Source organism: Haliaeetus leucocephalus, unplaced genomic scaffold (assembly GCF_000737465.1).
Source record: "Haliaeetus leucocephalus isolate CR32 unplaced genomic scaffold, Haliaeetus_leucocephalus-4.0 Scaffold240, whole genome shotgun sequence".
Lineage (NCBI taxonomy): Eukaryota > Metazoa > Chordata > Aves > Accipitriformes > Accipitridae > Haliaeetus > Haliaeetus leucocephalus.
The window spans coordinates 3,643,876-3,656,328 of NW_010972676.1; positions in this window are offsets into that span (position 1 = coordinate 3,643,876).

Consider the following 12,453-nt stretch of genomic DNA (forward strand, 5'->3'; position numbering starts at 1 on the left):
GCAGCGGGCCCGCTGCTGCCCGTACGGCTTCGCTTCGGGGATTTGCCCGCACGGACCCGACCTCCCCCCCCGTACTCAAGCACAACTCGGTGTCTTCCCTCTGGGGCTGCCCAGAAACCACCCTCGGAGGGAGCTGCACCCACAGCTCGCTGCCCGCAGTTCCGCGGGCCGGCAGGTCACGGCCCTCAGGCTCGCTCTGCCTTTCCTGAACACGAACCGTTGCCCAACGCCGTTCCCCGCCCCCCGCGGACTTTACGTGCTACATCAGTTTTCATAACCAAACGCAAGAGAGCTGGCAGCTCTCGAACAGCATGCCCGGGGCAGCCGGCCTCTCCCGTCGGGGTGCCCTGCGGCTTCGGCATCCCATGCACGGATCTCTAGTTCCTCCGGCTGGCCAAGGGCATACGGGTCCCCACTCCTCTCCCCGGGAGCGCCTATTTGTGGGTGAAGGCAGCCGAAGGTGTAGAAACGTATTTTACCCGAGAAATAAAATAGCCCTTCGGGGAGCTATTATATTTACATACATTATTATATTTCTCGGTTAAAATACGTTTCTGCATCTTCGTCCACAGCCACACAACGAATCCCTTATCTCCCATCGGCGGAGAAACGGGCACCCTAAAACCTGGACTGCATAAATTCGGCCACCGAAACGAGGCCCCTACATTTCCGCACACAGCCGCGGAGCAGCGCACGCCGCCTCTTAAGCACCCCTCCAAGGCACACAAACGAAACTGCGGAGGGCTGACGCCCGCAGGAGAGGCGCTCTCCAGGGTTTTCCTCCCCGGCCGGCCTCCGGCGGTTCCCGGCGGCTCGCTCCGCGCAGAGCGGCGGGGCAGCCGGAGCCAGCTGTGCCCCGCCGCCGCCCGCCCAGGGGGCGCGCCCGGGACCGGGGCTGCCGGGCTCCCCAGGGCCGGGGCCAGCTTCTTTCTGCCGGCCACCCATGCTGCTCTCGGCGCTCCCCCTCGCAGGCATTTCCGCGGCGAGGGCCGGTGCAGGTGTAACAGCACTGCTGCGTGTGTCATCACCTCCGCCAAATGGCAGATTCCTCTCTTTTCGCTCCTAAGCTGGGCGCGCAGCTCCTTACTGGGGCTCGCTCGCTCGCAGAGGACATTTGACATTCGAGGGGCTTGTTTGGTTTTTTTTTGACAGCCCCACCAAGGGGGAGTTCGGATGAACACCAGGGCAGAAGCTCAGCCCAGCGCGGGGAGCGGCGATCGGGCCGAGCAGCGGCAAGGGTGAGCGCGCAGCCTCGTGTGCGGCCACTCGAAAGTTCGACACAGGGCAGACAGGCACTGTCGGGCTCTCTCCTCTCCCCGGTGCTAATTAAGCCCTTCTCGGGACGTTAAAGAACCACCTGAAAACACAGGAACACGTCACTACAGCTGAGGCCGGGCACGGTAGCTTCAGTTAAGCGGAGACCTGAGGTCTTACCGGCACTCACAGAAATGTCGCAGCGAGGGGAACGCACGTAACAGGGACGGGCAGCGAGCAGAGGGGCGCGGCGAGCCCTTCCCCGGCGGAGGAGCGGGGGATCCCGCCACGACCCCGGGGAGCGGCCCAATCTGCCGGTGCCGGTGCGCCCGGGCGAGCCCGCGCCCCGCCGGCCGCCGCTCCCGGGGCCGGGCAGGAGTCTACCAAACCCGGACAAAGCGAGCGCAGAAGGAGCCGGCGGAGCTGCTCCCGGACCGGGCCTGCAGCCGCCCTCGGGGGTAGGGAGCTACGGTGGAGGGGCGCTCACGGCGCCGGTGCCCGGACCCCGGCCCGCTGCGGCGAGGGGCAGATCCCACCGCGGGACGCCGAGGGGCGGCGGGGAAAGGGCTCTCGCTTTCTTCACACGAGGGCAGAATAGCCCCAGCCCGTTCCCGGTGCAGGGAAGCCGGGAAGGAGGTGGGCAGAGCGGGGCTCAGCCCCGGCCGCGCAACCCCGCTAAAGGGCGCCCCGAGAGGGGCTGCAAATCGGCGCTTCGCCCTGCTTCTCCGGTACCGAGCCGGGCCAGGTCCCCCTTCCCGAAGAGAGCACGGGACCCTCCCCTGCGGCCCCAAGTCCGGCATTCCGGCTAGGAAGCGGCTGAGCCCGTACCCGCGGGCGGAAACGCCGTGCGGAGCGGGGCACGGCAAGCGACGGGGGTCTCCGCCGAGGGCGCCGGGGAACGCCGCGGGGACACGGGGCAGGGCGCCGCCCCCACGCCTTGCCCCGGCAGCCCGGACAAACCTTCCCACGAAAGCCTGCCTTCAGCTGCCAGCGCTGTAGCCCGAGCGGTTCTTTTTCTACTCACCCCCGTACAGGCAGCAGAGCCGATTTCTGCCTGGGAGGTTTGGGGTCGGTTTGTTTGAAAACGTGGCAGGCTTCCTCTCCCAAACATGGTTTTTTTCTCTTGGAAAGAAACCGTGTTCCCGGCGGGCAGCGCCGGGTCTCCCCTGGCTCAGAGCGTCCCGCTCCCGTTCGGCCAGCGCAGCCAAGCCGCCGCCTGCAGGCACCGGGGCAGGGCTCCCCGCTCCCGCACCGAGACCCGGACGGGGGCAGGCGACACAGCCCCTTTGTCCTCCGGCTCCTACTCCGCTCGGGGTGCCGTGCCGCGCCCCGGCTCCGGGGGACGGACACACGGCTAGTGCTGCGGTGCACCTTTCGGGACCGCTCTAGCCCGCACCACGCTGCGGCGGTAACTACTTTAACCCGCATTAATTTGGCTCGCGTGGGACCGGCACGGACACGGATCGAAGAGCAGACCCAGGCGCGCCTTGTTCCGAGCCCCGTTTCCCCGACGAGCCGGCAGGGCCGGGGCGCGCTCGGTCCCCGCGGCGCCCGCAGCACCTTTCCCTTCCCCGGCACAGCCACCAAAGCAGCCAGGACAGAGCAGTCACCGTGCTGCCGCTTCAAGTATTCCTAGTTTCTCCCCCCCCCCCCCCCCCTTCTTTTCCCAAATGATACTAGTCTTTCAGATCGTGCAGTATTTATTCCCATAACAAACACAGGAGAAGAAGGTTACGTGTAAACCCAGCATGCGAGGGTCTGTCCTGCAGCCCGGCGCTCCTGAGAATTAAGCAAATGTACTGCGGGAAACAAAATATTCTGGCGTCGACGAAAATTCATCAGATTTAATCTATTAAAAGGCTGGGAGCCGGAGGCGTTTTCCTGTGTTACCTACGCGCGGCGGCTCCGTGTCCCTGTGGGTAGAGCAGCGCGGAGGTGCCCGCGGGACCCGGCTCCTCCAGCCCCCGCAGCCCGCGGGCAGGCCAGGCCGGGCCGGGCCGCCCCGCTTCCTCTCCACTGCGTGTTTCGCTCCCTTTCTAAGGGAGACCTGAAGGCAGGGCTCGATCCTGGAGGTGGCGATTAGCGGCACAGCACTGGCTACCGGGAATAATAACCTTCGCAACCTCAATGCAACCATTATGTGAGACAAAACTGCACGCGTGTCACTCCCTTTAGAACCTAAACTCGGGCTTGAAAACGCTTTCATTTTCAGAACCTCACCTCTCACTTGGCCTGCAGATCACCTCGCTCATCTAGGAACACCACACACACACACAATCCTACTTTCCCGTCTGTTCAGGATTCCCAGCAGCACAGTCCCGAACATTTCAGAAATGTTCTTTAATTACATTACTTGGCCTGTGACGCCAGAACAAGGAAATATTCACCTGGAAAGTGTCGTCTTCTACATGAATGAGTCTCATTGTCAAAACCTTGAGCATATATAGGTGCGTATATGTTTTGCAGTGGAGAATTTAGTTTCTCGTTTATACTGTAAAGCTAAAAATTCTGGTAGCTTCAGGCTTGTTTTTACAAGCTCCCAGCCATACAAGGATTTCTGTTTTTTACAGGAAAAACTAAGCAGTCCATAGAGCATGATGGCTGTGCATCCATAATGTGAGCTTCATGAGGAACAGAGCAACTTTATTATGATCTGGACTGAAATCACATTGAATAAAAGCCCATCTAACAGACCCTGAGGGAAATGTCACAAATGGGCTCAATTCTATACCCACTCCAATGGGAATTTTAGAGGGAAAGGTTTTAGGATCAGGAGAGTAGACTTTCCCCTTCAGCTGACACTATGAAGATACTTTTCACTGTCCCATTTCATTTTGAGCCTGTTCCTACTGCCTTGATATCAAAGAAATCTCTCTCATGAGAAAAGGCAGCCCCAACCTTTATCCCTCTTGTATTCCTACTTCCCATCTCTTCTCTACTCAGTTTCTTTTCTGTAGCCTGAGCCAGAGTCTTCACTACAGTATATTTGTTTATGCTTAGAGGACAGGCCTACAGGAAAACAAACTATATATTTCACTCTACCATTTGGTAGTTCCTTTCTTTCATCTAAAAACACAGCCTGATCCAGGGAAGGTTCTTGAATTCACACAACCGGTTACATGATGAAATGCAAACAGTTTCTTGTGGTATTAAATGGCAGCCCGCAGCAGAGTTCAGGTTGGCTGTTATGGATTCACTAGTTACGGCTCTGCAGGATAATCCTGTGTTACTGCCATCCTGCAGTTAGTGGCCTACAGCAATGCTGCTGAATGCTGCAAATAAAAACAAACAAGCCAGCCTCCTCTTTTTAGACGGAGTAGAAATTACGTCTCTTTAGGAAGCTTGAAGCAAAGATCGTTTGTATCAGAGTCTGACAACTTCCAAAGCAAGCTGCTCTTTCTAGCACTTTGAAATTGATGCTTATTTTTCTACAAAGCATGGGTGGGAAAAAAAAAGGAACAGAAAAACCCAAACCATACAAGTCCACTCACGTCCAGATCACCCTGAAGTTGCAAATTAATAGCATCGTACAACAAAATTAGAGCCAAAGCAGGCTTCTCGCATTGTTGCTGCAGAGATACACTGTTTAACAGATCATTTTTAGGTAATAAAAAATCTGCATGCTTGTTTAGATTGTTTCAGAGATTGCACTGTTAAAGATCCAAGCGGGCAAAATGGTACACATTTCAGATTATTTGAAAAAAGAGAGGTTTCAAGAAAAATCCTTCCAACCAACCTAGGAACATCAAAGAGAATTTATGTCTTCTTTTACTTCTCTGAGAACATGGATCTCAAACTATAGCCATGATTCTCTCTGAACGCATAATCTACTCAAGTCTGTTTGCATCCAGGGTCTAGGATATTACTGCTTTGAGGAAACAATATTTGAAAAGGTTATCCTGGTTATGAGTTGAAACTCCTACATTTAAGAGACATAGGTCTGCCAACATAATATAACAACATAACTGGCATGTTAGTGATTGGGAGAAGAGTAATTCCTCACCTGATAAAATTTTGCTGACAAAAGCCCTTTTAGAGAGACAGTCACACTGGCAAAGCTGTTTTAATCTGGAGAGCCTGTACAACAGGCTCGAGGCTGAAGTAAGCTCTAGCAGTTGACACTGCTAGCTGTGCCTATACCAGGAGTGGTTTGCTGTGGCAGTATATGGGGATACTCATGCTCAATCTCGTGCTGGAGGGTCCCACTCCTACAACAGACCTGGCCAGATGGGGACATGCTTGCACACGTTTGCAGGTACGCTGGTTTTAGTTTGAGTGAGTAGCTCGTGGTGACTCACTGAGGCCACTGAATTTGGGCAGCACATCTGTGTACTATGAATTCAAGTTTTGTCTTTATCAGCTTCTCGAGAATGTGTGTGGGGCATGTTCAGTGCTCTCTGTCCACTTTCTGCAGGCTCTTGCAGGGGAAGTGCTGCCCTGGGAGCAAAGATATACAGAAATAGCAACGTACTGTAAAATCCACATGTATACTCAGATTTTGCTATCTGCATTATGACCATATAAGTCGTGCTCATTTTCCATCTCTGAGCAACTAGAAGCGGTTGGACTTGGTTAAAGCTAAGTAGTCATGTCCCAAGCTCTTCCAGAACTTGCAGAAGCAGCTAGGTTAGCCAGGAACAGGGTGCTTTTGTTTTAAAATAGACTGTCCACATCTGGAGTTTATGTACACATTACCTATATAAATAATTTGTGAGTAACTCCATAAGCACACAAGCTTTCCCCCCATCTGCTTATTGAACAGAAGCCCTGGCTGAAACACTCAGAGAATACCCTGCCAGATCCAGAGGGCAGAGTTAAGGTGAGGGAGGACTACCATGCCCCTACAAACTGCATCCACCTCCTCTTAAAAACTTGAAGTGTTAGATGCAGCCCACATTTGGGAGGAATATGTGGCATCGCCACAGTGATGTATGTGCAGCCTGCATGAACTGGAACAGTAAAGCCGTTTCTGTTTTCTAAGCTCCCCAGCTGGAACCAGTGCACCCGACAATCTACCCCCTCCCATCTCTAGCTGTGCCTCTGCTGAGTACATGTTGCACTTTAAAATAATTAGGAGCACAAGTTTGTTTCCTTTTAAATGTAACTACTGTGTTTCTAAACAGATTATAAGATTGCAAATTATATAACTAGGTTTGATCTGAGAACAAATCTGTTCTGTTGGATCAAACCACGTACAGTCTCTAGAGAATCAGGTTAAAAGTGATGTGATGGAAGTAATTTTCTTCCTTCTGGAGGAAAAGAGCTAAGCTTTAGCCAAAGTCAACTTCAGATTACACACAGTCCCCCAAAAACTTGAATGCATAAGTTGAAAACGTGCACTCATTGGAGATATAGGTGGTGGTGCCAGTGGAAGGTGGAGCTGACCCCTGGACACCCATTAAGTCCCTGCATTGTCTCAACCAACCAGTGGGCTTGGAAGCACAATCCCAAAACATTAAATTTCCCTTCACAGCAAGAACAGAAACCTTGAAGAAGCTGAATATTTCCGTTTTAAGTTCAGTCACCTAAATTCTGGAAGTTGATTTTTTTGTCTGTACAATCACCCGAGGTCTTTTTGTTTATCTCAATCTTATTCCAACCTTCTGAGTATGGAAACCTGAACTGGAAATCTACCAAACATGGGAGTTTGCATGACATTTCCAGCTTGTCCTACTTTTGACCTGGCCGGAAACAGCATATCAGTTGCTCACAGTTTTCCAGCATTTCTACTCTTGGTCGCGATGAGAGCAAGGAAATGCAGAGCAGACCAAACAAAAAAATAATTAACCAAACTTTCTTAGACTCTCAGAAGGGGCTTGGTTCAAATCCAGTTGAGATGTAGATGGAAGTTCAGCCTGTTCATTTTATTACAGTTTGTTTACTTACATATAATTTAATTTTAACTTGTTTTCCTTTTTTCATCCATTTTGTAGCTATCCCTTGCAACAAATAAAAGAGATACACCCATTATAAGAATAGCTGTCGGAAGAAGTTAAGTCCCACAGGCCAGTCCAACCTATGCTAGACACAAATAATTCCACCCCGTGACCCAAAGGTAGAAATCAAAGATTCTGTCAGAGCCAGCCAGCAACAACTCTGCATGGAGGTTAGGACACACTAACATCTTCCCAATGGTGCGATGCCAGGCTGGCTGGCACAGCCCACAGACACGATGCTGACTGGAAAGGGGAAGGGTGAGGAACGCCATAAGTTTCAAAGATTCAGCCCATCTCCCAGAGACCCTTGCCAGAGCAGCTCCTGCAGAACTCTGGCCAAAGACATGGATGTGATGGGGCATAAATACTCTCAGGGCTTATGAGAATTATTATGATCCCCACAGTGGGGTTCAGAATATAAACATCACTTATATTATTTAACAACAAAATGCAATTAATTGCAAAATAAATCTCTCTCCCACTTCTTCCTTGTCCCGTTAGGTACCTAGTTAGCTCCATATCATCCATCTTCATCTTCCTGGTGCCATAGGTATCTCATATTAAGCATGAAATAATATTATTTGCATAGGAAGGCTACTAGCCAGTGTGCCACATGACTGAATATTGTATCAAGCCAGTTCTGTTCAATGGCTTCATGTTTGGCTTACGTCTCGCAATGCCCACTAAATATGGAAGCAAGTTTCGCATTGAACATATGCTAAAATCTTCAGCAGGCATTTGGAATAATGGTTCAAAAAAATTAAAATTTGTTCTTCTCCTGTGGTTCATTTTTAATGAGCAGGGTGAAAGGCTGGATTTTTTTAACCTTGATTTTATCTGACTTAAATCAATAGCAGAGGAAATGAAGGGGTTTGGCTGTTTCTTTTTTAAAAGATTTTTGCCTTAAGTGATTTGTTAGCTTTTAGTGCTTTGTGTATCCTAGCATTCTTACAGAGAGCAGTTCTGAAAATGTGCAGTGCATATCAAGGAATGAATGCAGCCCTATACATGCTTACACTCCAGTAAGGAGAAATAGGCTCAGCTTCACCTGATAAGTTAGTTCATTAACAGTTGCAACTCTCCTTAAAGCATGAATCTCTACTAGTTGATGTTATGATTGGAATAATATATGGCATTTAAGCAGCATGTCACATTTTGGGCACTTCAAATATTTTACAAACAGCATCATTGCTGGAAGGCATAAAGCAGAGTTTTACTTGCTATTGGATCCTCCACTAGTCATTTAATGTCACCTTTTTGTACATGCGGTTTCTCAGAATTAGGTAATACACAGTATCTTTAAATGCACCTGGGAACTCATGTGTCTAAATACTGATCATGATTGCTAATGTCAGACATGTCAGTTTGAAAATGTGATATTTAGAGCTTGACCATAAGAGGCATTAAAAATAATGAATGAAGGGCACTTCAGCACAGACTTTCAAGGAAGACATCACTCCCATTGAAGCAAAAAAGAAGAAAGAGAGAAAGTCAGCAATCATTTAATGCTATGTGCCTTTGAAGAAATGTTCCTGAGTACCAGCCCAGGAGCAAACCCTCTACTGACCTGTAAAACTGATATAAGGATGTAAAGAGCTGTATCTCTGTATAAAGATGTAGGGCTGTATTTCTTTTCCCTGCTTGTGGGAAGACTGCAAAGTGATAGAAACACCAGGGCTTTTAAACAGGCTTTCAGAATAATACAAAGCTAAATTCTGGTTCTTTTCAAGCTAAAAAGGAATTTCCCTCTTGATCTCAAGGGGAGCAGGATTTCCCCTGCTGTGTAAGAGTCTTCATAATGAACATGTACTTTTCTGTTTCAGTTCTTTCTGTTGGGTGAGGTGTTAATCCAGCACTGTCATGGCCTTGAAGCCATTTTGCACATTTGCTGGGAATTAACAAAAGGAGAAACTACAGTTTATGACACATTTGAAGCCTAATTTTTCTAGTAAACTATACATTTACAAAACAAGTTTTTACAGCCAGCTTTGGGATAGAAAAAACCCAACGTAAGGCCATCTATCCTTTCTTGCTCAGGTGTCTATACATAGTCTTGCCTACCTCAGAGACTTACTAGCTTAACATTACCTATGGAAGGACTAACGTGAGGTATAACCCCATAACTCATTGATTCATGGAGCTGGTGTAAGTCCGTATTTTGAGAAACCATTTGTTAGGAGGCTCCCCTCTTTCCAGAGAGACTGTTAGATTTTCAGTCTTTGTTGTAGAAGAGATTCTTCCCTGAAGCTAGTAAAACACTTTGGTTTGGGGGGGGGGGGGGGGGGGTTTTTTTAAAAAAAATTTTTTTCCGCGGAACACAGAAAAAAAAAATCCCAGCTTGACTTCAGTTTTTCATTAGAAATACCATCAATTTTTGACAAAAAGCAAAACTGTCTAACTATTCCTTTGGGCAAAGGTCAGTTTCTCATTTAAAACTGTTTTGATAGAAGATTTCTGATTAGTACTGCCCCGGGTCTCTGAAATGTCCAGCTGAAATGTATCCTGGGCAGGAGCACAGGCTGGGAAGCTGGGTTTGAGCGATGCACAGGCCATCTGTGGCTTTACCTTCAGCCCACAGGCAGCGATGATATGGTTGTCCCATGCTGCCATGGAGCACCTCTGCTGCCTCACACCCCAGCCAGAAGTCAAATCAAAAGATAAAATGTTTCAGGGAAGCTTTAGACCAGCAGTAAGTTTTGTTGCTATCTAACTGGAAGAGTCTTTTCACAGTTTGGTCCAGTATTTTAAAAGTGATGGTATTGTGCAGCAGCTCATGATATAGTACCTACAATTACTTGCAGGTGGGTTAGAGGCTGCTCCCATCTGGCAGAACAGCTGTAAATGATACAGTGCTTATTGTGCAGATTGCGGGGTTATTCAGCTACGTTGTTTCCTCTCAATTTCAGTGTTTCTGAAAATTGGCAGAAAAACTATTTATCAGGATCATATGCCCATCACATCAGGGCCATCACATCATCACAAGCCTGACTAGACCAAAAAAAAAGGAAAAATTGGGCTAATGTAGCTTTTTCTAAATGGCAATAACTGTAGTCAATCCATAGAACTGCTGCTTGCATGACTGACATCAGCTTACTTTGTGCCATATCTTCCAATAAAACAATTATAAGATCCGAAAGGGCAGGGTGGCTTGCTCCCTCTTACCTCCTTGTATCAATAATAAGCTACCAGGTTCTCCCACTCTCCTTCCCCTTTCTTAAATTTTATTTCTTGAGTCCTGTTACGCGTAGGCTTGCAAGACTTATTTCAGTTCTTTAGTGGCTGCATTAGTCAAACACACAGCAGATGTCAGTGCATTACAAAACTTGGTTTGAGAATATTAAAAGAAGTTACAAATAAGGAAGTTAAACAAGAAAGCAGAAATGCAGAGAACTGCAAAGCTCTGAAGCCATCAAGGAGGTCATTCCTCTGTGTTTGACACTAACCACTAACACTGGGAGCATTACTGCAATTTTACAGCTTCTCCTGTTGAGCCCTTCTAAAGCTTTTAAACCTCTTACCCACCCAGGTTTTTTGGAACTGTAGCACACACTTCCCAGCTGGTATGGGAAAGTGATGCTCGGGTATTTTTTCCCCTTTTGCACAGTTCAGGCTGTAGAAGTGCAGTAGAGAGTGGAGCAAATGGAAAGCATCACTGCTGCTCACTTTGTTCTGTAGCTAGAGATTCTCTCCCTGCTTTAGGAAAGCCAGTCTAAGCAAAATATTTCCCTGGCCCGGGTGTCACGGCTGAAACAGAGGTGGGTCATTTAGAGTCAAGCTACGCATACCCTAAACCAGACCTCGGTCCTGCTCCTGCTCCTCCTGATTTCGTTGAAGTCGCAGCAATCCAGGAACAAAAGAGATATCCAATTAAAGGCCTCCCTTGTTTCCCCCAGAACAGAGAGCGCCCTGGAAAAATAAACAGCCGCTCTCCCGCTCCAGGAGCTGCGCAGATAAAGCCGCGGGAGTGCGTAGGGACCCTTGGGCGATAAGGCACATTCTCAGGAAGCCAAGGACACACACCTCAGTCCAGGGGGCTTCCTTACTTTGTACACCCGGTTTCCCCACATGACACAGATCATTGTCTGGCTGTGGAAAGCCTCAGCTCCAGAAAGCAGCTCACATTCAACTGCCTCGCAGGAAACTGCAGAGGTTTTTTTTTCTTGTGTCCTTCTTGGAGAAGCAAAGCAGAATGTTTATCTTTCTTATCTCAGAAAGGAAACCTATGGGAAATGTTATGCCATATTCTCCACTGTTCTCCTGTCATATAATTGTAATGCATTACACAAAGCACAATCTTTTGGAAAATCAGTAGGGCTAATGAGAAGACAATCCCTTATTAGAAGGTGCTTTCTTTTTCTTTCCAAATTCTACAAGTCTCATCTGAGTAGCCATTAGTATAAAAAAAAAAGACGAGCTAAATGTTTGTGTCAGGAAAACACAATGCACCCTGAGCGTCCCATGGCACTAGGAGAATAATTGTTACACAAGACAAATATCTTTTCCCCAAATAACAAACCTAGGCCAGATTTTTTTCTGAACTTCAAAGAGAGAACACAGTAGGGCTTTTCCACTGCCAAATTGCTAAGTGGAATAAAAAATTGTGATTTTGCCATTAAATACTTGGTATAAATTCAAGTGTGTTTTTCTTTTTTTTTTAAACAGTGATGCTGTTACATTCTATACTGGAAAAAGAATAAATTAGAATTTCAAAGGCTCTAAGTGGTCACTGGAGAAGAAACTGTGCATGCAACACTGCTGTACCATGATGCATGGCTTACAGCATTTATGATCACAAACCCTGCTAAGCTATGTTCTATATATTATTAAGGTCAGCGCAGATTATACCAAAGAAGCATCTAACACTGATGATCGGTATGTGCCTTACATTCTGCCAACAGAATTTTCCCTTGAAGATTTACTACAAAGCTCACAGTATTTCTCTAAATTCCACTGCATTAGATTAAAAAAAGACCCAGAAAAAGTTGGGAAGGCTGACATGAGCAACATCTCTAATGAACTTTAATTTTCTTAGTGAAATGCTTAATGAAAATCTGATGAAGAAGATACTGAGACTATATAAGAGGACAGTAACAAACCCAGCTCTCTAACAATGCAGTCACTGCAGAAACTTTAAAGAGCTTGGGACTAGATTTTAAAGAGTTGAGCACACACAGATAGGCACAAATACATATTTTGAGGAGTGCACAGCACTCAGTACCACTGTGACTCTAAGAAACAGATCTTTAAAAATAACCAACCCAAA